The 23152-nt window shown below is 44.2% G+C and overlaps 1 protein-coding gene across 2 annotated transcripts in view; it reads left to right on the forward strand.

Moving 5' to 3' along the window:
* Positions 1-22846, forward strand: part of LEF1 (lymphoid enhancer binding factor 1) — a 149287-nt gene extending 126441 nt beyond the window's left edge. For both annotated transcript variants that reach the window (XM_063919139.1, XM_063919132.1), the window contains one exon: positions 21179-22846. The gene's annotated coding sequence lies outside the window, so the exon portion shown is untranslated. The remainder of the gene's footprint in view (positions 1-21178) is intronic.
* Positions 22847-23152: the final 306 nt, after the last annotated feature.

Consider the following 23152-nt stretch of genomic DNA (forward strand, 5'->3'; position numbering starts at 1 on the left):
ACGCATGTGATCTGATGCTGCTATTTCTGACACAACAGCGGATTAAACAAGCTTGTTTGGGGCGTCGATTAACACTTCCTACTGCTTTTACATAATTTCATACAATAGCTGCGTCCATCTCTGAATCAGGCCCACAGTATTAAATCATTGCTAATTGTGCTGAGTTTTCTTTAAAGTTGTCTTGTTTCTTGTTTTGTATATTGTCTATTTTAAGTGTTTCTATATAGTCTGTTTTTTTTCTCATTGTGTGGCGTGATTGTGTGTGTTTTTTTTTTTTTTTTTATGTATTATGTGTTTCTTTGTGTATTTCTGTTAAAGTCCAGTCATGTCTGGTGATCATCCCTCTTCCCTCATGTGCTTATCCTTTTTCTTACTTTAATAATCTTCAACTGCACCACATCCAGCAGTCTTCTGCCACCTGATACTTATTCCAGTGTCATCTGCTGATGTAACTATGTTTATTTACTCTGTCCTATATTGTCGTCAACGGTAAGTTGCTGTTTTCCTGTTTTAATTATTTGTTTATGTACTCTGTAATTGGGCGCTGCGGAACCCTTGTGGCACCATAAAAATAAAGGATAATAATAATAATAATAATAATAATAATAATAATAAATCATAGTCCTCCTCCGTTTCAGCAATCACGCCTGTCTGAGCCTAGTCATTTTTTTGCAGGCTTGCTGGCGGTTTTACAGTGGTTTTTAAAAACAATGATTGATAAATCCAAAGGGCGGGATGCAGCAGGCATCGCATTTTGCTTGAGTTGCATCATGCCACTCACCGCATGCATAGCGGCATTTACTAACAATGTATGCATGAAGAAAATGACAAAAGACAGCTTTTGCAGTAAGAGCTATCCTTTGCGATGATAGGACTTCTAGGACCTGGAGTTCTGTCTGCGCATGCGTTGAGTGACACACACACCGCAGGGGATGCTGCGAATGATCCGATGGATCCCTCTCCGAAGGTGCAGCATGATAGAAACCCATAGGCTTCTATTGGGTAATGACATCTTCACAGGGCCGGATTGGGTTGTGTGGGCCCCTGGGCAACAAAGTTGTGGGGGCCACTACCCAAAAAATTGCTAAAATACACACACACATGCACACACAGAGAGAGACACACACACACACACAGATAGACAGAGACACACATGAACACAGATAGAGACACACACACAATTAAACAGGGGTCTCACCCACAGCAGTGCCACTGCGGACGGGGTCTCTGTGGGGGTAGTCCATCCTGTCTCTACCTGCACCGCTCCCGAACTCTCCTGGTGTAGTCCTCCCTGTGGGGAGGTCCTTCCGGGGGAGAGTTCTTTTTGTCTCTCCCTGTGCCGCTCCTGAGCTCTCCCAGTGCAGTCCTCACTGCAGAGAAGGGTGGGTTGCGAGGTGTCCTTGCTGGGGTCCTTATAGGGGTAGTCCTTCCTGTCTCTACTTGTGCCACTTCTGAGCTCTCCCGGCGTGGTCCTCACTGCAGGGGGGGTCCTTGTGGTGGTCCTCCCTTTTTCTGCCTGCTCCGCTCCCAGCCACTCCACTTTTTCTGAATGCATACCACCACTCTGTATGCACTATGCTTTCAGAAGCAGCTCTTGGCAGACCTTCCCTGTGTGGGGGTGCCCCGGGACGACCGCCCCTGTCGCCCCTCCCTTAATCCGGCCATGCATCTTCAGATGGCTTTGCCCACCGCATTCAAGCCCCGAAATCTATTGCATTCCAGGGCTAGGTGTATATGCGGTTCGTGGCCAAACCTCCGGAAAAGCCTTTTTAGAAAGGTTGGGTGTGTTTTTCCATTTGCTGCATCTCGCCCAAAGTCTCTGTCCTTGCTATGGCTTTTAAAATCGACAGTGCTCTGATATTTATATATATTCTATTCCGGACTGTAGAGGCTATCTCCTTGCTCTGTATCCCGGCTGCTGCTGCTGGCTGCTGATGCGCCTGTCTTACTGGATGACAGGCAGCAGCGCTGGCAGTGTGTAGCACGGCTCCGTGTATCAAGTCCCTCTGGTGGAGACAGCTCTGTCTCCGTCTCTACTGACTGCCGCGGCCGCATTCGGATATGTTGCACATGCTCAGCAGCTCCTCACTCAGAGAGCTCTGACAGAGCACTAAGCTGATACGCTGTGAGCTGAGATGGGCATCATCGGAGGGGGGAGTTTTCGCTTCCCCGCTTCGGCAGAAAAGATTTTAATACATCTAATCGATGTCCCTTCCTGCTTCGCCTCTCCCTCCTCCCAGCTGCACCTAAGACAGTGCTGCCAGGAGTTTGAAGTGGCTGCTCTTCAGTCTCAAATCCATCGCTGATCTCCCGTGTCAGCCTGATACAAGAGCTGTGACTCCCCCCTCTCTGCCCTCCCCTCCTTTGAACATATGTGTAAGGGGCACTACTACTGTGGGCATTATGTGTGGTACTACTACTGTGGACATTATGGGGGATGTCCAATTAGCACTGGCAATTTACCGGGGCTAATTGTCCCGCCAGGGGCTATCTAATTAGACCTGATAAGCCGGCGCGTGGCGCGGCTTATGTGGGCTTTTGTTTCACCTGCCTCTGGCAGGCGAAGCAGAATCCCCGGAAACAGCCCCGTTTTCGTCTGAAAACGGGGCTGTTTCATACGAAAACACACAGGTTTCACTGAACCTGTGTGTTTTCGGGAGAAAGGTGTCTTTTTTTTATTTACAGGCGATCCATCCAAATCGGTGACACATCATAAAAAAAGTCTGAAAACTGCCGTTTTTCGGACCCGATGTTTTAACGGGGATAATTGGATATCCCCCTATGTGTATAAAGGGTACTACTGTGGTATTGTGTATAAGGAGCACTACTGTATGACATAACCTAAAGAGCACTACTGTGTGACGTAACGTGAACCAGGGGCACTACGTGTGGTGTATTGTGAAAAAGATTGTGCTACTGTGTGGCATAATTTGAATTGGGGGTACTATTGTGTGGCCATGCCCCTTCCATGTGAGATCACACCCTTATTGGGCACACGCTCCTTTTTTTACGTATGGGAGGGCACAAATTTATAATTTGCAGGGGTGCGCCAAACACCCTAGCACCGGCCCTGTGTTTGGCCTTAGTAACACTGCCAGGATTTAGAAGCCGCATAGTATATTTAGCCATGTGGATACTTTCACAGACCCATCCAGTCTGTTAGACATTATTTGCCAACGAAGTTGTACTAAATAAAAAAAATATAAAATAAACATTTTTTCAGAGTCTTTGTACAGAGTAAATATAATTCACATTAGTTTTTCTATAACACTTTAAGAGATCATCAGGGAAAATAACTTTAAGGCCTATTTCACATTCATTCTTGTTCAGACTGCATTTTTGCTTAGTAATGTTGCTGATAATTTGCTCAGAATTGTACTTTCTCTACACTTTAATTCATAAGTCGGAAGCATTGCTATCACTAGGTATTTTAATTCCATCAGATTTCACGGCCGCTCTCTCATTGAGAGGTCTGGAGCAGGTCTGCCATAGTTATTATAACCTCCTGACTTCAAAGACAGCATGGGTAAGAAATGGTCTAAACACAGCAGAGCTGTATTTCTCTTGGTGATGCAGACATTCCTAGCTCCTAATCGGCAGCAGTTCTGAATCACAGCTCTTGTATTTTGCTGTTGTGAACCTATGGCCCTGGCGCCTCCAGGACATTCCTCAACAGGAAGTCCAATGTTTTAATATTAGGCTGAGAGGAAAACCTTCCCAGGAAGAGCAACCTGGAGCAAACCCTTTGAACGTCTGGGATGAAAAGGCTAAAAGTAAATAGAATCTGTGGGGGTCTCTTGCTAGTATTTCTGTGCAGTTTGCTTGGATAGTGTTTAACTGTTTTTCAGAAGTCAAGACTTTAATTTTCCCGATAGTTGGGCTGTGCAGCCATTTTGTCAAGGAATAGATTCAATCTGCATTAAACATAAGCACATTCTGAAACACGAATTCCAAGGCTTCTGTTGTATTTGAAAGTATTATACAGGAATAGCTTTCTGGTTAAATATTGTACTGCTAAGAAATAATCCTGAAATGAATCTCTGGAAAAATTATATTTACCTCATTTATATGTTTTTCAATATGTATTGAACTGAAAAAGATAAAAAAAATTTTTTATTGTATTTACCTCAGGAAAATGGCAAAAGAAAAACAGTACAACATTAAGCGTAGTAAGAAATATAAAAACATATTTCTTGTATAGGCTATTATTTTCCAGTATCACCTCAAGTTTCTACACCATGAGCAGCTGAAATTCCTATCACACAGAGATTTGAACCCAAGTTATTGGCGGGCAAGCAAGCGCAACCCGGATCTCAGCTCTGTGTAAAAGGGTTGTCCTGGGTCATGCATTCCGGGTTTGCAACCAGGGATATTCCTGGGTCAAGCCTAAAAGGCTGTTGATTGGTGGGACCAGGAGCTCTTGGAGATGATGTCATGTTTGAAGGATATCCATGCTTGAGCACAGGTGACTTAATTAGTACCTCAGTCAATTTGATTTAACCATCTGGACTCAAGCATGGATATCCTTAAACCTGGACTTTAATGGCGGTGTGCTGATCAACAGATGTAGACCCATGTTCTATACCAGTGATCTCCAACCCGTAGCTCGTGAGTTACCGGTAGCTCGCCGTAGTATTTTCTGTAGCTCACAGAGTGCACGGGCTTGGGCAGTCACTGGCACTCCTCCTCCCTTCATTTTTAATATGGTGCCGGCCGTCAGCCAATCAGAGCTCGTGGACCGGCAGTGGCGGCACCTGATTGTCTGCCGGACCGCGAGTTTTGATTGGCTAACTTACCGGCACCATATTTTAAATGCCCGCCACCACCAGAGACTCTGTCACCCTCACCGCAGCCGCTCTCCGGACTTCACAGGAGAGGCGCGCGCTGCGCTCTCCTCCCCTTCCGTCCCTCATACAGGAGGAGCAGCACCGGCGGCAGTAGAAGAAGCCAGCAAGGGTTAGCACTGCGTGGGGCACTGTGGGGGGGGGGGCATTATTTGTGTATCTGGCACTGCTGGGGGCATTATTTGTGTATTTGGCACTGCTGGGAGGCATTATTTGAATATCTGGCACTGCTGAGGGGCATTATTTGTGTATCTGGCACTGCTGAGGGGCGTTATTTGTGTATCTGGCACTGCTGAGGGGCATTATTTGTGTATCTGACACTGCTGAGGGGCATTATTTGTGTATCTGGCACTACGCAGGGGGGCATTACTTGTAGTTGTGAGGCCACACCCACTTTGTGAGGCCACACCCACTTTCACAGGAACGCACACGCATTGGGGGGAGGGGTGTAGCGCCTTCAGAGGTTTAATTTTCCAAAAGTAGCTCACACGCCAGTTAAGGTTGGAGACCACTGCTCTATACAGTGAGCTACTGAAAGCATGAAGACATTTACTAACCTGGACAGTAACTCCATATCAGGTGTTGCACTGTATCATTTGTGATAGTCATGCTGCTTCCTAGTAAGCATTTGTAACATAGTATCTGAGGTTGAAAAAAGACAATTGTCAATCGAGTTCAACCTATTTGTGGTCTCCTATGCATGATGATTTTACTAAAATTTCTGACTGATGCTGCTGTCAGCCGTTGCATTTTATCCCTATTTATAGTAACTATAATGCATGACTATGCACCATACCCCTGGATATCCTTATCCATTAGGAATTTATCTAACCCATTCTTAAAGGTGTTGACAGATTCCGCCATTACAACTCCCTCAGGCAGGGAATTCCAAACACGTATTGTCCTTACCGTGAAAAAGCCTTTACGCCGTATTGTGCAGAATCTCCTCTCCTCTAACCTGAGCGAGTGTCCACGAGTCCTCCGTGTTGATCTAACCAAAAACAGGTCCCGCGCAAGCTCTGTGTATTGTCCCCTTATATATTTGTAGATGTTGATCATATCCCCTCTTAGTCTCCACTTTTCCAATGTAAACATGCCTAGTCTTCAAGCCTTTCCTTGTATTCCATCGTCTCCATGCCCTTAATTAATTTGGTCGCCCTCCTCTGTACCTTTTCTAGCTCCAGGATATCCTTTTTGTAGTACGGTGCCCAGAATTGTACACAGTATTCAAGGTGTGGCCTCACTAGTGATTTATATAACGGGAGTATAATACTCTCGTCCCTAGCATCAATACCCCGTTTTATGCATGCTAATATCTTATTAGCTTTCTTTGCTGCAGTCCTACTTTGGGTACTACTGCTTAGCTTGCTATCTATGAGGACACCTAAGTCCTTTTCCAGTACAGAATCCCCTAATTTTACCCCATTTAGTAGGTAGGTGTAATTTTTGTTCTTGTTACCACAGTGCATTACCTTACACTTGTCTGTGTCGAAGCGCATTCTCCATTTGGCTGCCCATGCTTCTAATTTAACTAAGTCATTCTGAAGAGACTCGGCATCCTCCTCTGTATTTATAGCCTTACACAATTTGGTATCATCTGCAAAAATTGACACCATGCTCTCTAGACCTTCTGTTAGGTCGTTAATGAAAATATTGAACAATAGCGGTCCTAATACTGAGCCTTGCGGCACACCACTTAGCACTTCAGTCCAAGTTGAAAAAGATCCATTAACCACAACGCGCTGCTCCCTATTATCTAACCAGTTTTTGACCCAAGTGCATATTGTGCTTCCTAGCCCTGATTCTTGTAGCTTGTAGATAAGTCTCATGTGTGGTACAGTATCGAACGCTTTGGCAAAGTCTAAAAAGATTACATCCACGTCTTTACCCTGATCTAGGTTTGCGCTTACTGTTTCATAAAAGCCAAGTAAGTTGGTTTGACAGGATCTCTCCTTCATAAACCCATGTTGATTCCTTTTAATGACCTTATTGACTTCAAGGAACTTCTGAATACTATCTCTTAGAATACCTTCCAATACTTTCCCCACTATAGATGTAAGACTAACTGGTCTATAATTACCTGGTTCAGCTTTACTTCCCTTTTTGAATATAGGCACTACTTCCGCTATACGCCAGTCTTTGGGAACCATTCCTGATATAACTGAATCCTTAAAGATCAAAGATAGCGGTTTTGCCAGTTCAGAGTGAAGTTCCATTAGAACCCTTGGGAGAATACCATCGGGCCCTGGTGATTTATTAATCTTTAAATGTTTTAATCGGTCACAGACAAGCTCTGTGTATTGTCCCCTTATATATTTGTAGATGTTGATCATATCCCCTCTTAGTCTCCACTTTTCCAATGTAAACATGCCTAGTCTTCAAGCCTTTCCTTGTATTCCATCGTCTCCATGCCCTTAATTAGTTTGGTCACCCTCCTCTGTACCTTTTCTAGCTCCAGGATATCCTTTTTGTAGTACGGTGCCCAGAATTGTACACAGTATTCAAGGTGTGGCCTCACTAGTGATTTATATAGCGGGAGTATAATACTCTCGTCCCTAGCATCAATACCCCGTTTTATGCATGCTAATATCTTACTAGCTCTCTTTGCTGCAGTCCTACTTTGGGTACTACTGCTTAGCTTGCTATCTATGAGGACACCTAAGTCCTTTTCCAGTACAGAATCCCCTAATTTTACCCCATTTAGTAGGTAGGTGTAATTTTTGTTCTTGTTACCACAGTGCATTACCTTACACTTGTCTGTGTCGAAGCGCATTCTCCATTTGGCTGCCCATGCTTCTAATTTAACTAAGTCGTTCTGAAGAGACTCGGCATCCTCCTCTGTATTTATAGCCTTACACAATTTGGTATCATCTGCAAAAATTGACACCATGCTCTCTAGACCTTCTGTTAGGTCGTTAATGAAAATATTGAACAATAGCGGTCCTAATACTGAGCCTTGCGGCACACCACTTAGCACTTCAGTCCAAGTTGAAAAAGATCCATTAACCACAACGCGCTGCTCCCTATTATCTAACCAGTTTTTGACCCAAGTGCATATTGTGCTTCCTAGCCCTGATTCTTGTAGCTTGTAGATAAGTCTCATGTGTGGTACAGTATCGAACGCTTTGGCAAAGTCTAAAAAGATTACATCCACGTCTTTACCCTGATCTAGGTTTGCGCTTACTGTTTCATAAAAGCCAAGTAAGTTGGTTTGACAGGATCTCTCCTTCATAAACCCATGTTGATTCCTTTTAATGACCTTATTGACTTCAAGGAACTTCTGAATACTATCTCTTAGAATACCTTCCAATACTTTCCCCACTATAGATGTAAGACTAACTGGTCTATAATTACCTGGTTCAGCTTTACTTCCCTTTTTGAATATAGGCACTACTTCCGCTATACGCCAGTCTTTGGGAACCATTCCTGATATAACTGAATCCTTAAAGATCAAAGATAGCGGTTCTGCCAGTTCAGAGTGAAGTTCCATTAGAACCCTTGGGAGAATACCATCGGGCCCTGGTGATTTATTAATCTTTAAATGTTTTAATCGGTCACAGACTACTTCCTCGCTTAAATAAGTACCTATCAGTAGGATATTATCATTATTGAGATTGTGTGTCTGTCCCTGAATTGGGTCCTCTCTAGTGAATACTGTTGAAAAAAACTCATTTAGTGTGTCCGCTATGTCATTATCATTTTTGCTTAAGACTCCCAACTTGTCTTTTAAAGGGCCTATACTCTCCTTCTTTAATCTCTTGCTATTAATGTATTTAAAGAATTTTTTGGGATTCGCTTTGCTTTGCTACTAGTTTTTTCAGTTTCCACTTTAGCCGCTCTTATTTCCTTTTTGCAAATTTTGTTACATTCCTTATAGTGCTGAAATGACTCTGCTTCCCCGTCAGATTTGTATTTTTTAAATGCTCGCCTTTTCTTGCCCATAAGTTCCTTAATCTTTTTGTTAAGCCACATCGGTTTATGATTTTTATTCCTTTTTTTGCTGCTCATAGGAATAAATTTGAGTGTATTTTTAGCTAGCAGGAATTTTAGTACCTTCCATTTCTCCATAGTATTTTTTCCTAAAAACAAACCTTCCCATTCAATATCCCTGAAAAATACCCTCATCTTTTCAAAATTTGCTTTGCTAAAGTTTAGAGTCCTAGTTGAGCCAGTATAGGGCTGTTTATGGAAACTGATATTGAATGTGACCATATTGTGGTCGCTGTTTCCTATGGGTTCCCCTACTATAATACCTGATACCAAATCCCCATTGTTTGTTAATACCAGGTCTAAGATTGCATTGTACCTAGTTGGTTCCTCAATTAGTTGGACTAAGTAGTTATCATTAAGTGTGTTTGTAATTAACCTTTCAAGTGCCAACAGTGTCAATTACATGCAACATAATACAACTACTATGGGAATACACAGAAATTATTTTTATTGTCCATTAATTCATTGGCCCTCATTCCGAGTTGTTCGCTCGCAAGCGGATTTTAGCAGATTTGCTCATGCTAAGCCGCCGCCTACTGGGAGTGAATCTTAGCATCTTAAAATTGCGAACGATGTATTCGCAATATTGCGATTACACACCTCGTAGCAGTTTCTGAGTAGCTCCAGACTTACTCGGCATCTGCGATCATTTTACTGCTTGTCGTTCCTGGTTTGACGTCACAAACACACCCAGCGTTCGCCCAGACACTCCTCCGTTTCTCCGGCCACTCCTGCGTTTTTTCCGGAAATGGTAGCGTTTTTTCCCACACGCCCATAAAACGGCCTGTTTCCGCCCAGTAACACCCATTTCCTGTCAATCACATTACGATCGCCAGAACGATGAAAAAGCCGTGAGTAAAAATCCTAACTGCATAGCAAATTTACTTGGTGCAGTCGCAGTGCGGAAATTGCGCATGCGCATTAAGCGGAAAATCGCTGCGATGCGAAGATTTTTACTGAGCGAACAACTCGGAATGAGGGCCATTGTAAATAATACTTTTTGTCTTAGTCTGAAATTTTCAAAAAATCGTTAATATTACTTTATTATTGTAGGTTTATTAAATGAGGCACTAAGCCACATTTTCTCTCTAGAGTAGCAATGTGCAGAAATGACTGTCAACGAATGTGGTCCCTGGAATTGGTAATCTGAGCTTAAAGAGCAGAAGACAGTGTAAAAACTATATGTCTGTGGTTAACCGGTGCACCGATAGCTTTATGTTTGTTGCATCAAACTATCCCACTGAACATAGGAATCAAAGCAAGTGTGGAAAGTTGTAATGGCTAGGGACTCACAATACCTCATATTTACTTATGTGCTGAAGATCCAGTGCTGTGCGGTGAAGGATTGAAGGCAAAGGGATGTGGTTTACAAACCTTCCATACATATTTGCACACATTAAGATCCTGCTACTGCTTGAATAACTATACCCTACATATAACAATGTGAAGAGAAAAAATTCCGTCACTGATAAACTTCCTGGTGATTTGTGAGGATTTCTACATTGGACACAGTTGATATCATGTGTGATTTGCAGTTTACTGTGTTATTGGGGTGTGGATTATTAGATCTACACTAAAAAGGTCTGCAGTCAATAGGTCGACAACTAATGGTCGACATGCATTAGGTCGACAGGGTCAAAAGTTCAACATGGGATTGGGTAGACAGTAGAAAAGGTCGATGTGGTCAAAAGGTCGACGTGGAAATGGCAGACAAAAAAATCTAGATACTTTTTTTGTGTGTGGTGTTTTGTCACTTTTCTGCCACAAGCAAGCTTCACTAGTGTACCGCGTCCCCTCACATTGTGAGCACTCAATGGTCATGCCTCTAACACAGTGGTGCTGCTCTAACATGGGTGTAGATTATTAGATCTACAGTAAAAAGGTCTACAGTCAATAGGTCTACCAGTAATGGAAGACATGCATTAGGTCAACAGGGTCAAACGGTCGACAGGGTAAAAAGGGTCGACATAGAATATGTAGACAGTAGGAAAGATTAACAGGGTCAAAAGGTCAACATAGAAATGGTTGACACAAAAAATTAGACACAATTTTTGGTGTTTTTTTAGGTGTTGTCACTTTTCTGCCAAAAACAAGCTCCATTACCATTAGTGGTCGTCCTATTGACTGGCAACATTTTTAGTGTAGACCTATTGACCGGATACCGTGTTGTGGCATTATCTCTGTTTTAAAATTTCTAGCAGCCATTACTTAACAGAAATGTATTGATGGTTCAGCTATTCTTAGTATTTATTTTGCATAGTGATGACTTGGGTCTCTAAATGCAATAAAAAATGACAGATAGATAACTGCCAGCATAAAAAAAAAATTCTAGGGACACTTTTATGCTGAGCAGAGCCAATCTTAAAGTTCTTGTTTCCTTAACAATTGTGATTGAATAGGACTTAAACTACTAATTGTGCATCCAACATGGCTATTCTCCCGCTCAGCTATTTTTGGTGGGAAATATAATTGGTTGGTAAAAAATGATATCTGCATTATTACCTATTACAATATTTACTTAAGGCGGCAGTTAACTGATCTTCCGGGTAAAGGCACAGAGAGAGGGAGGGGTATTAACTGCCTGGGCCCAGTGCTTGCTGGAGGGGCCCGGCGGGGGCCCAGGTCGGATACTAAGGGGAACACTTTGCATCTCTGCTGAGGCGGACACCTGTGCAGCCGCAGGCACCTCCTGTGCACCAGGCGGTGACATTTCCCAGCTTGTGGGCTTCATTTCTTTTACAGCTGAGGCCAAGACCAGTGGTAGAAGGGGAAAGGTTTGAGCGGGATCACAAGCCACTGTAGAGTCACAACTTACCTCTGTGGCCATTCAGTGTTGTTTACAGAATTAATTAGCTGGTACAGAATTGGCAGCCCCGGAGGCTCTGGTTAAAAGGAGGCTCCAGCTTCAGAAAATATTTTCCTTGGCGATGATCTAAGAATTAACCATATTTACCCACATATCCAAAAATTATTCAATTGGGTTATTACTGAGATTGTTTTCGGGACAAATACTGATATATCAGACCACTTGCATATTGAAATCCTTCCAGATCCCATCTCTCCGCCATCTTTCTCTTTATTGATAAAATCTTTTTCCGCTCCGTCTGCTGCCTCTATATAATCCTCGATTCTGCTGTCTCCTTCTTTCCCCACACTTAAGCCATTTCTCAGTCCTGCCTGTTCCATATCCAAAACATTTCTAAGATTCGTCTTTTCCTCTCCCCAAATACCACTAAATCCATTGTGCATGGATTCATCATCTCCCACCTAGACTACTGTAACTTTCTCCATTACAGGTCTCGCTCTATTCGCCTCTCACCACTACAATCTGTCCTAACGCAGGTGGCCTTCTAATTTTCCTCTTTTACCACACTTTGCCATCCCTATCAGCAGCTTCCTTCACTGGCTACCTATGACGTTCATAATGCAGTTCAAAATCTTTACTCTTCTATATAAAGCCCTTAATTATATCTCCAGCCTCATCACTGTCCACACTGACTCGTACACTCTTTGCTCTACCTCTGACCATACCTCTAATCTAGTTACTTTCTCCTATGACCACTTCCAACATTTCTCCTGCAGTTCCCCTCCTCTGGAATGTACTCCCTCACCAATTCTGACTTTCTTCCAGTCTTCTCAGTTTCAAATGTCATTGTCTGCTTGCCCCTACGATGGTTACAGGATCCTTGAGAAGAGGCTTGGTATTTTTCGTCAACAGGCTCTGACATTGTCTAATTGCCCAACGATGGTTACAAGATCATTGAGAAAGGGCATGGTATATTTATTTATTAACAGTTTCTTATATAGCGCAGCAAATTCCGTTGCGCTTTACAATTGGAAATAATGATATAACAAAACTGTGTAATAACAAACAGTCATAGAGGTAGGAAGGCCCTGCTCGCAAGCTTACAATCTATAGATTTTGTCAACAGAAGAAATCTGACATTCATAATATCGACAGCATAATGTCAACATATAAATGTTGACATTCACAATGTCAACACTGACATAATGTCAGCATTGCCGGAATATCGAGATTGTGAATGTTGACTGTCGGTATATTGACAATTGAATTTCCAGTTCACTTGTCATCTAACCCTAATTGCAGCCTAACTCTAACACAAATTTAACCCTAACCCTATTCCCAGTGCTCAGACTTTACAAGCGGGCCAAAAAGTGACCTTTATGCTGGGCCACCTATTGATCCACTTGTATAGTCTGATCATTGAGATTCCAGATCCGTCTAATTTGATCACCCATCTGAACTTAAGTCTGGTTGCCTGGCACTCAGGCCAGCCTGCTGGATCTGCCAGTATATGGACAACATTCAGGTGTTAAATATGTTTACTTTTATATAAAACAACATGTATTTTAGGTAGTGATGAGCGGGTTCGGTTCGTCGGAATCCGAACCCCCCCGAACTTCACCCATTTTACATGGTTCCGAGGCAGATTCGAATCTTCCCGCCTTGCTCGGTTAACCCGAGCGCGCCCGAACGTCATCATCCCGCTGTCGGATTCTCGCGAGATTCGGATTCTATATAAGGAGCCGCGCGTCACCACCATTTTTCACTCGTGCATTGGAAATGATAGTGAGAGGACGTGGCTGGTGTCCTCTCAGTTTTATTCAGGTGGCTGCAAATATCTGTGCTCACTGCTTTATTGTGGGGACTGGGGACCAGCAGTATTATATAGGAGGAGTACAGTGCAGAGTTTTGCTGACCAGTGACCACCAGTATTATACGTTCTCTGCCTGAAAAACGCTCCATATCTGTGCTCAGTGTGCTGCATATATCTGTGCTCACACTGCTTTATTGTGGGGACTGGGGACCAGCAGTATTATATAGGAGGAGTACAGTGCAGAGTTTTGCTGACCAGTGACCACCAGTATTATACGTTCTCTGACTGAAAAACGCTCTATATCTGTGCTCAGTGTGCTGCATATATCTGTGCTCACACTGCTTTATTGTGGGGACTGGGGACCAGCAGTATTATATAGGAGGAGTACAGTGCAGAGTTTTGCTGACCAGCGACCACCAGTATTATACGTTCTCTGACTGAAAAACGCTCCATATCTGTGCTCAGTGTGCTGCATATATCTGTGTTCACACTGCAATATTGTGGGGACTGGAGACCACCAGTATTATATAGGAGGAGTACAGTGCAGAGTTTTGCTGACCAGTGACCACCAGTATTATACGTTCTCTGCCTGAAAAACGCTCCATATCTGTGCTCAGTGTGCTGCATATATCTGTGCTCACACTGCTTTATTGTGGGGACTGGGGACCACCAGTATTATATAGGAGGAGTACAGTGCAGAGTTTTGCTGACCAGTGACCTGTTAGGTTCCTGGTGCTCAGAACAAGGGAGATGTTCATGAAGTGAGTCCAGAGCACCAGGACGTAATGCTGGGAAAGGGGAATGGAAAGGGAATAGCCCCTGGCGCCCTAACTCTGTTGTCTCACCCGTGCTATCGGAAATCCCTTGCGAGACTATAGTTTCTTGAGCCCTTGGCAGCCACGTTTGAAGGGCGGATTATGTCTGCCCAACTCCGGTGCCCCCCGGTCTTAATGAGAGACAAAGGGAAATCCGAGGCAGAATGATAACAAGAGGACCTCTAACTAAGCAAACAGGCCAGGGGCTACAAGCTAACTAAAAACCTAAAGTATGTGCGGAGAAACCGCCAAAGGAAAAGAACAACAAAGGAAATGCTGATCACACGCCGACACAATACCTTTGTGTACCGGCGGTGACAGCATAAGCAGAACCCTCTGCAAAACACCAGGGACAGAAACAATAATGGAATACAGCGGCCTAGGCCAACGGACGCGGGAGAGCCGCTACTCACGGAACCGGTACGAATACTGGCAAACGGACAGGAACTTCTAATGCTGCCGACACCGACTCTCAGAACTGGAGGACAGGCAGAATCCCAAACGACAGACCGGTGGACACCAGGAAGCCAGAAGACTTGACCAGGGACAGGCAAAGCCACTGGAACTCAGGGCAGGAACGCCTCACAGCAGGACACGGGATCAGACACAGGAATCGACACAGGGACTGACACAGGAATCGACACAGGGACTGACACAGGAATCAACACAGGGACTGACAGGAACCAGCTCAAACTTCAAGCAGACTGCAAACCAAGGAATATCACCAGCATCTGTGAATTGCAAACAGCCAGCATATAACAGAGAGGCCTAATTAATAATCCCATGCAGCTGCCCTGTTGCATGACTCTAAACTGACAAGATGCAATTAGCAGCCAGGTGAGGCTGAACACATGGGAACAAGCTGCAATTACACAGACTCACCAGCGGCAGCAGACAAGAGTATTCTAAAACAGAGCAACGGGAAATCCTGGCATGCAAGACAACTTTATAAACATAAAATAGGAATGAACCACTACCTGTGGTTTATAACAGTATCCCCTCCTTAAGGGTGAGCTCCGAGCACCCCATGACACCCACGGGGAACATAAACAGAAGTATAACATAAATTACAGCACAAAAATGCAAAACAGGAATGAGCCACAGCCGTGGCTCATAACATTACCCCCCCCTTGAGGAGGGGTCAAAAGACCCCAAAATTCAGACTATCCAGAACAAGGGGGAAAAAAAAAACCTGACACTGGTCTAACAGACAAGAAAACAAAAAACAAGCTGTAGCAACAACTTGTAACAGTGCCCTCCCCTTGATGGTGGCCACTGGACACAAGACAAGGGAAAAAAAATCCTTTATTTTTTTATTTTTATCAAGGCAAGAGTCAAAAATTATTTCTTTTTCTTCTTCTTCTTTTTACAAAGCTCTTTAGGTCTGACCAAGGTAATTCCCCAAACATTGTCTGAACTGATGGTACCACCCAGCAAGGCTGCGTTCAAATCAGAGACAGGTCTCTTACCCTTGGGAGCTGAACTTTCTGGTAAAGTACTATTATTAGAAGAAGAAGTCAAAAAAGCACATCCTGCAGTCAAAACAACGGGCTGGGACTCTTGTGCCGAGTTTACAGTATTTGGTGGACTCTCAGCAGACAAGACGGGTGACTTAGAGGAACCTGAACCAATTTCTTTGGAACCGTATCTTTTAACAATTGCATCACAGAATGCTAGGGGATCCTGAAGAATGGGATCTTCAGCTTTCATTAGGGTGGTCGCCCACTCAGAAGGCTCTCCTCTAAAAGAATAAATCAGATAGAGCCCAAGGTTTTCTGAAGTGATGCCCAGAAATGGTCTAGACAACATAATAGTGTAATAGTGTTTGAAAAGCGCCAGAAATTGGGCGAAGTCCCCATCAAAGGTTATGGATGTTGAGATATCAGAGTCAGGATCTGTTTCCTTCTCATCTGAATGACTGGAGTGCTTTGCTAGGACCTGGTCACTATTGACCTTACTCGAGGCTGAGACTCTCTGAACCCCACCCGGGGCTGAGACTTTCTGAACCCCACTCGGGGCAGTGACTTTCTGAACCCCACCCGGGGCAGTGACTTTCTGAACCCCACCCGGGGCAGTGACTTTCTGAACCCCACCCGGGGCAGTGACTTTCTGAACCCCACCCGGGGCAGTGACTTTCTGAACCCCACCCGGGGCAGTGACTTCCGGGAACCCCGCTGGGGCAGTGGCCTCCAGGAACCCCGCTGGGGCAGTGGCCTCCGGGAACCCCGCGGGGACAGTGGCCTCCGGGAACCCCGCGGGGACAGTGGCCTCCGGGAACCCCGCGGGGACAGTGGCCTCCGGGAACCCCGCTGGGGCAGTGGCCTCCGGGAACCCCGCTGGGGCCAGCACCTCGGATTCTTTTACTGGGACCGGGCCGTTGGCCTCCCTGACTGGGATCGGGCCATTGGCCTCCCTCTCCGAGTCGATAATTATCGAAAGTTCTCCCGGGACTATGACTTCCGGGACTTTTGCTGAAGCAATAATGTTCAGATCCTCCACTAATGCTATGCTTCTTAAGTTCTTTCCTGGGGAAGCGACTTCTAGACCCTTCTTTGGGGCTGCGTCTCTCGAGACCCCACTTGGGGATATTACTTCAAAGATCCCTTCTGGGGTTTTGCTTCTCGAGTTCCCCTCAAGAACTATGGTTTTAGAGACCCTTTCTAGGGTTGCGCTTTTCAAGTCCCTACCTGGGGTAACAGCTTCTGAGACCCCTTCCGGTATGGACACCTGAACTATAATATTTGATGTCCCTCTATAAGCTAGGGCATCGGGTACCGCTCCAGCACTCTGGGCATCGGGTACCGCTCCAGCACTCTGGGCATCGGGTACCGCTCCAGCACTCTGGGCATCGGGTACCGCTCCAGCACTCTGGGCATCGGGCACCGCTCCAGGACCCTGGGCTACGGGCACCACTCCAGGACCCTGGGCTATGGGCACCACTCCAGGACCCTGGGCTACGGGCACCACTCCAGGACCCTGGGCTACGGGCACCACTCCAGGACCCTGGGCTACGGGCACCACTCCAGGACCCTGGGCTACGGGCACCACTCCAGGACCCTGGGCTACGGGCACCACTCCAGGAACCTGCAACTCCGTTTCCACAGGAACCTCAAGAGAGGAGAGAAACATTCTCTTTTGATTCCTGAATCTATAATGGGGCTCCCTTGCCCAAGGACCCCAATTATAGGACAGAGAGTTTTTTTGTGTGGGTTGTGTGACAAGTACCTCTGCCACAGTAGAGACAGGAGTAGGTCTTGTATCATGACTCAACTTGGCCAGAGGGCAAGACTCGTCACCACACTTTGGCTTGCGCAACTCACAGGTCTGCAGATAATGGCCTAAACCCCCACAATATAGGCATAAGTTTAAGTTTCTGCGACGCAGACGCTCCTCTTCTGAGAGCCTGGGCCGCAGAAAACTTTTAAACCTTTTCTCTTCAATTAAACCAGAGGATTCTCTTGTCACCATACTGTGAACAAGAGTCTCTTTAGAGATAGATGTACTCTCAACGACTTCTGGCAAAATGAGCAAGATTTTAGTCAGAAGGTTTTGCAGTTGCTTTAGGGATTGCTGCAAAACTTCTAGTCGCTCTGGTCTCAAAGCACTGAATACAGAGTTCAGGGCTGCGAGAGATGCCTGCAGAGCTTGCATAGTAGACATAGGAGGATTTAAAACTAGACAAGACAAGACAAGGCAAGACAAGGCAAGGCAAGACAATGCAAGACAAGGCAAGACTAAATTTTGCTAAACAAAACAAGACTTTTTTTTTTTTAAACACCGGACTGGATTCTAAACACCGGACTGGATTCTAAACACCGGACTGGATTCTAAACACCGGACTGGATTCTAAACTAGACACTGGACTGGGCCAAAAAAGAAAAATAAGTTTTATTTCTTTTTTTGTGGTATGGCTGGTGATAATGTTAGGTTCCTGGTGCTCAGAACATGGGAGATGTTCATGAAGTGAGTCCAGAGCACCAGGACGTAACGCTGGGAAAGGGGAATGGAAATCCCTTGCGAGACTATGGTTTCTTGAGCCCTTGGCAGCCACGTTTGAAGGGCGGATTATGTCTGCTCAACTCCGGTGCCCCCCGGTCTTAATGAGAGACAAAGGGAAATCCGAGGCAGAATGATAACAAGAGGACCTCTAACTAAGCAAACAGGCCAGGGGCTACAAGCTAACTAAAAACCTAAAGTATGTGCGGAGAAACCGCCAAAGGAAAAGAACAACAAAGGAAATGCTGATCACACGCCGACACAATACCTTTGTGTACCGGCGGTGACAGCATAAGCAGAACCCTCTGCAAAACACCAGGGACAGAAACAATAATGGAATACAGCGGCCTAGGCCAACGGACGCGGGAGAGCCGCTACTCACGGAACCGGTACGAATACTGGCAAACGGACAGGAACTTCTAATGCTGCCGACACCGACTCTCAGAACTGGAGGACAAGCAGAATCCCAAACGACAGACCGGTGGACACCAGGAAGCCAGAAGACTTGACCAGGGACAGGCAAAGCCACTGGAACTCAGGGCAGGAACGCCTCACAGCAGGACACGGATCAGACACAGGAATCGACACAGGGACTGACACAGGAATCGACACAGGGACTGACACAGGAATCAACACAGGGACTGACAGGAACCAGCTCAAACTTCAAGCAGACTGCAAACCAAGGAATATCACCAGCATCTGTGAATTGCAAACAGCCAGCATATAACAGAGAGGCCTAATTAATAATCCCATGCAGCTGCCCTGTTGCATGACTCTAAACTGACAAGATGCAATTAGCAGCCAGGTGAGGCTGAACACATGGGAACAAGCTGCAATTACACAGACTCACCAGCGGCAGCAGACAAGAGTATTCTAAAACAGAGCAACGGGAAATCCTGGCATGCAAGACAACTTTATAAACATAAAATAGGAATGAACCACTACCTGTGGTTCATAACAGTATCCCCTCCTTAAGGGTGAGCTCCGAGCACCCCATGACACCCACGGGGAACATAAACAGAAGTATAACATAAATTACAGCACAAAAATGCAAAACAGGAATGAGCCACAGCCGTGGCTCATAACATGACCAGTGACCACCAGTATTATACGTTCTCTGCCTGAAAAACGCTCCATATCTGTGCTGCATTGTAGTATATAGTAGGAGTACAGTGCATAATTTTGCTGACCACCAGTATATAATATATAGCAGTACGGTACAGTAGGCCACTGCTCTACCTACCTCTGTGTCGTCAAGTATACTATCCATCCATACCTGTGGTGCATTTCAGTATTGCACAGTTTGCTGACCACCAGTATATAATATATAGCAGTACGGTACAGTAGGCCACTGCTCTACCTACCTCTGTGTCGTCAAGTATACTATCCATCCATACCTGTGGTGCATTTCAGTTTTGCACAGTTTGCTGACCACCAGTATATAATATATAGCAGTACGGTACAGTAGGCCACTGCTCTACCTACCTCTGTGTCGTCAAGTATACTATCCATCCATACCTGTGGTGCATTTCAGTTGTGTGCAGTATATATAGTAGTAGGCCATTGCTATTGATACTGGCATATAATTCCACACATTAAAAAATGGAGAACAAAAATGTGGAGGGTAAAATAGGGAAAGATCAAGATCCACTTCCACCTCGTGCTGAAGCTGCTGCCACTAGTCATGGCCGAGACGATGAAATGCCATCAACGTCGTCTGCCAAGGCTGATGCCCAATGTCATAGTAGAGAGCATGTAAAATCCAAAAAACAAAAGTTCAGTAAAATGACCCAAAAATCAAAATTAAAAGCGTCTGAGGAGAAGCGTAAACTTGCCAATATGCCATTTACGACACGGAGTGGCAAGGAACGGCTGAGGCCCTGGCCTATGTTCCTGGCTAGTGGTTCAGCTTCACATGAGGATGGAAGCACTCATCCTCTCGCTAGAAAACTGCAGTGCCACTCCTAGATGGGCCAGGTGTTTGTGTCGGCCACTTGGGTCGCTTAGCTTAGTCACACAGCTACCTCATTGCGCCTCTTTTTTTCTTTGCATCATGTGCTGTTTGGGGACTATTTTTTTGAAGTGCCATCCTGTCTGACACTGCAGTGCCACTCCTAGATGGGCCAGCTGTTTGTGTCGGCCACTTGGGTCGCTTAGCTTAGTCACACAGCTATCTCATTGCGCCTCTTTTTTTCTTTGCATCATGTGCTGTTTGGGGACTATTTTTTTGAAGTGCCATCCTGCCACTCCTAGATGGGCCAGGTGTTTGTGTCGGCCACTTGGGTCGCTTAGCTTAGTCACACAGCTACCTTATTGTGCCTCTTTTTTTCTTTGCATCATGTGCTGTTTGGGGACTATTTTTTTGAAGTGCCATCCTGTCTGACACTCCAGTGCCACTCCTAGATGGGCCAGGTGTTTGTCGGCCACTTGGGTCGCTTAACTTAGTCATCCAGCGACCTTGGTGCAAATTTTAGGACTAAAAATAATATTGTGAGGTGTGAGGTGTTCAGAATAGACTGGAAATGAGTGGAAATTATGGTTATTGAGATTAATAATACTATGGGATCAAAATGACCCCCAAATTCTATGATTTAAGCTGTTTTTGAGGGTTTTTTGTAAAAGAACACCCGAATCCAAAACACACCCGAATCCGACAAAAAATTTTCAGGTTGGTTTTGCCAAAACGCGTCAGAATCCAAAAGACGGCCGTGGAACCGAATCCAAAACCAAAACACAAAACCCGAAAAATGTCCGGTGCACATCACTAATTTTAGGTTTAGCTGTGTAAAGTAAGAGTAGGATGTGCTCTTTAAAATGTACTTTTGTCGGTGTGCCTTTAAGCACTGTGTATGAAGTCTCTGGAATCTGAAATGACATGCACGTTTCTCATGTCCATGTTTTCTTTATATTTCAGGAGGGAAAAATAATTAATTCTCAGCGTGTAAAGCAAAGGCAGCAACAGCAGGAGGACTCCTGGAGATGGAAGCTTGTTAAACTCCCCAACTTCTCCATAACCGGCGCCACAATTCCCTAAGGAGTCTGCCAATGACATTGATATGCCACTGCTAGAGACATTGTACCTAATAGACAATCACTGCCTGAAGTTTGCACCACTGGTACCAGGGCCTTCGTGTAATTCACCTCAATCCCCAGGGATGGAAGACATTGGAAGATCATCAGGATACATAACTAGCTACCGTTTTCATACTTCCTGTCTGCAGAGTTCACACAGCGTATGCGACGTTCTTTATAGAAGCCAGCCACAGACCAAACAGCGTGCTGACAATGGACAGAAAACATGGACAAGACAAAACTCTTTTATTTAAGAATGGAGCAAAAGGATCAAACTTTTTTTTTGTTTCTTTTTTTTTTTAATCATTGTATTGTTTATTCTCCATAAAACTTGAATGCTTTTATATATCAGATTTAGAGTTGATTGATGTATATTTTATTGGTCAGGGCTGAAACACAGCCCATCTTTTCCTGCAAAAAAAAGTAGTTTTCTGTGTTTTTTTTTTCTGCACAGATTTTTTTTTCTACTTTATTTACGTAGGGACATACAGAAGCAACCTTTGACACTACCATTGTTCAAAAAGATCATTACTGAAATATTATGTATTTAAAAATATATATAGTAGAGTTCTTTTTGCTGAAAGAAACACTATCTGACATTGTTTTAAAATATTCTTATTGATAGATGCTGTTCACTGTTAGGCCCAGCTGGTATTCTTACAGTTGATGATATGACAATAGAGGAAGGTGTTTTTGCAGCCCCCACTAATGTTGATCACTGCAGATATGCAATGTAAGTTACTCCCATGTGTTTTTTTTTAGGAATTCTTCTAAAATATAAAAGTAAATGACTTGGTGTAGTTATGGTTGGTTGTCTGAGGAACATGGGAGATACAGTTCCACAACAGTCCATCCATGTACCTAAGGTTGTCCATTCATCCTATACGCTCATGGCTGTTCCTGAAAGACTATCGTTGTTCCCTATTAATTTATGATTTTGTACAGACGGCGACAAAAAGAATGTGCATATCTGCCGTATATTTCATAAGTTATCACAGATAGTGTAGGCTCGTTGCCTCACCACCCAGCTACTTCAGCAGAAAAGTTTAAAAGTTATCTCTCGTTTTATACATAATCATGTTCTCAATCTTTTCTGTTTGTATTACGTCAACTACATATATTTAATATAAGATTGATCTTGTAGGATGACTGGCAGAGACTTATATTTGGAAAAGCATCCCGTAATTCACAAGGAAAGAGTGATGCAGTTTTGTGTATTCTCCTTCCATACATTGTGAAGAAAGCCCAGCACTTGGATTCATTGTAACAATGTAAATTGTTTTGTATTGTATTTTTTTTCTTTTTTCTTCCACTAACCTATAGTGGATTTGGATGCCAGTTGTTTAAAAAAAACCAACATTTAATGTATCCCTATTATTGATAGCAAAGGGCAGGCTTTGCAGAAAGAAAATTTTCAATTCAACTTTTTTTGTCATTCCAATTTGAGTAAATGTGCTGAGCATATGTTTTTAAAAAAAGCTTTGTAATAAAACAGAAAAAAATATTATAATATTTGTTGCTGAGGAATTATATTGTGTGGCCTTTTGTTGATATAACATACTTTTGGGGGTATCCAATTAGTCCCCCCCACCCTCCCCCCCACCCAAAAAATGGGATTTTTTAAAAAATCCAATTTTCTTTCTCCTTATCCTGTTGTTCCGGACGAAGACAATTCTGCGAAAAGTCTCGAACCTATGTATTTTCATGGCTGTGATCGGGTAAAATATGTATACTTATCAGGGATTTAGTTTCGCCTGCCCCAGGTGAACCAAAATCCCTGATAAGTGCCAGCATCGTGGGCTAGTTGGATAGGCCT

Source organism: Pseudophryne corroboree, chromosome 1, assembly GCF_028390025.1.
Source record: "Pseudophryne corroboree isolate aPseCor3 chromosome 1, aPseCor3.hap2, whole genome shotgun sequence".
Classification (NCBI taxonomy): domain Eukaryota; kingdom Metazoa; phylum Chordata; class Amphibia; order Anura; family Myobatrachidae; genus Pseudophryne; species Pseudophryne corroboree.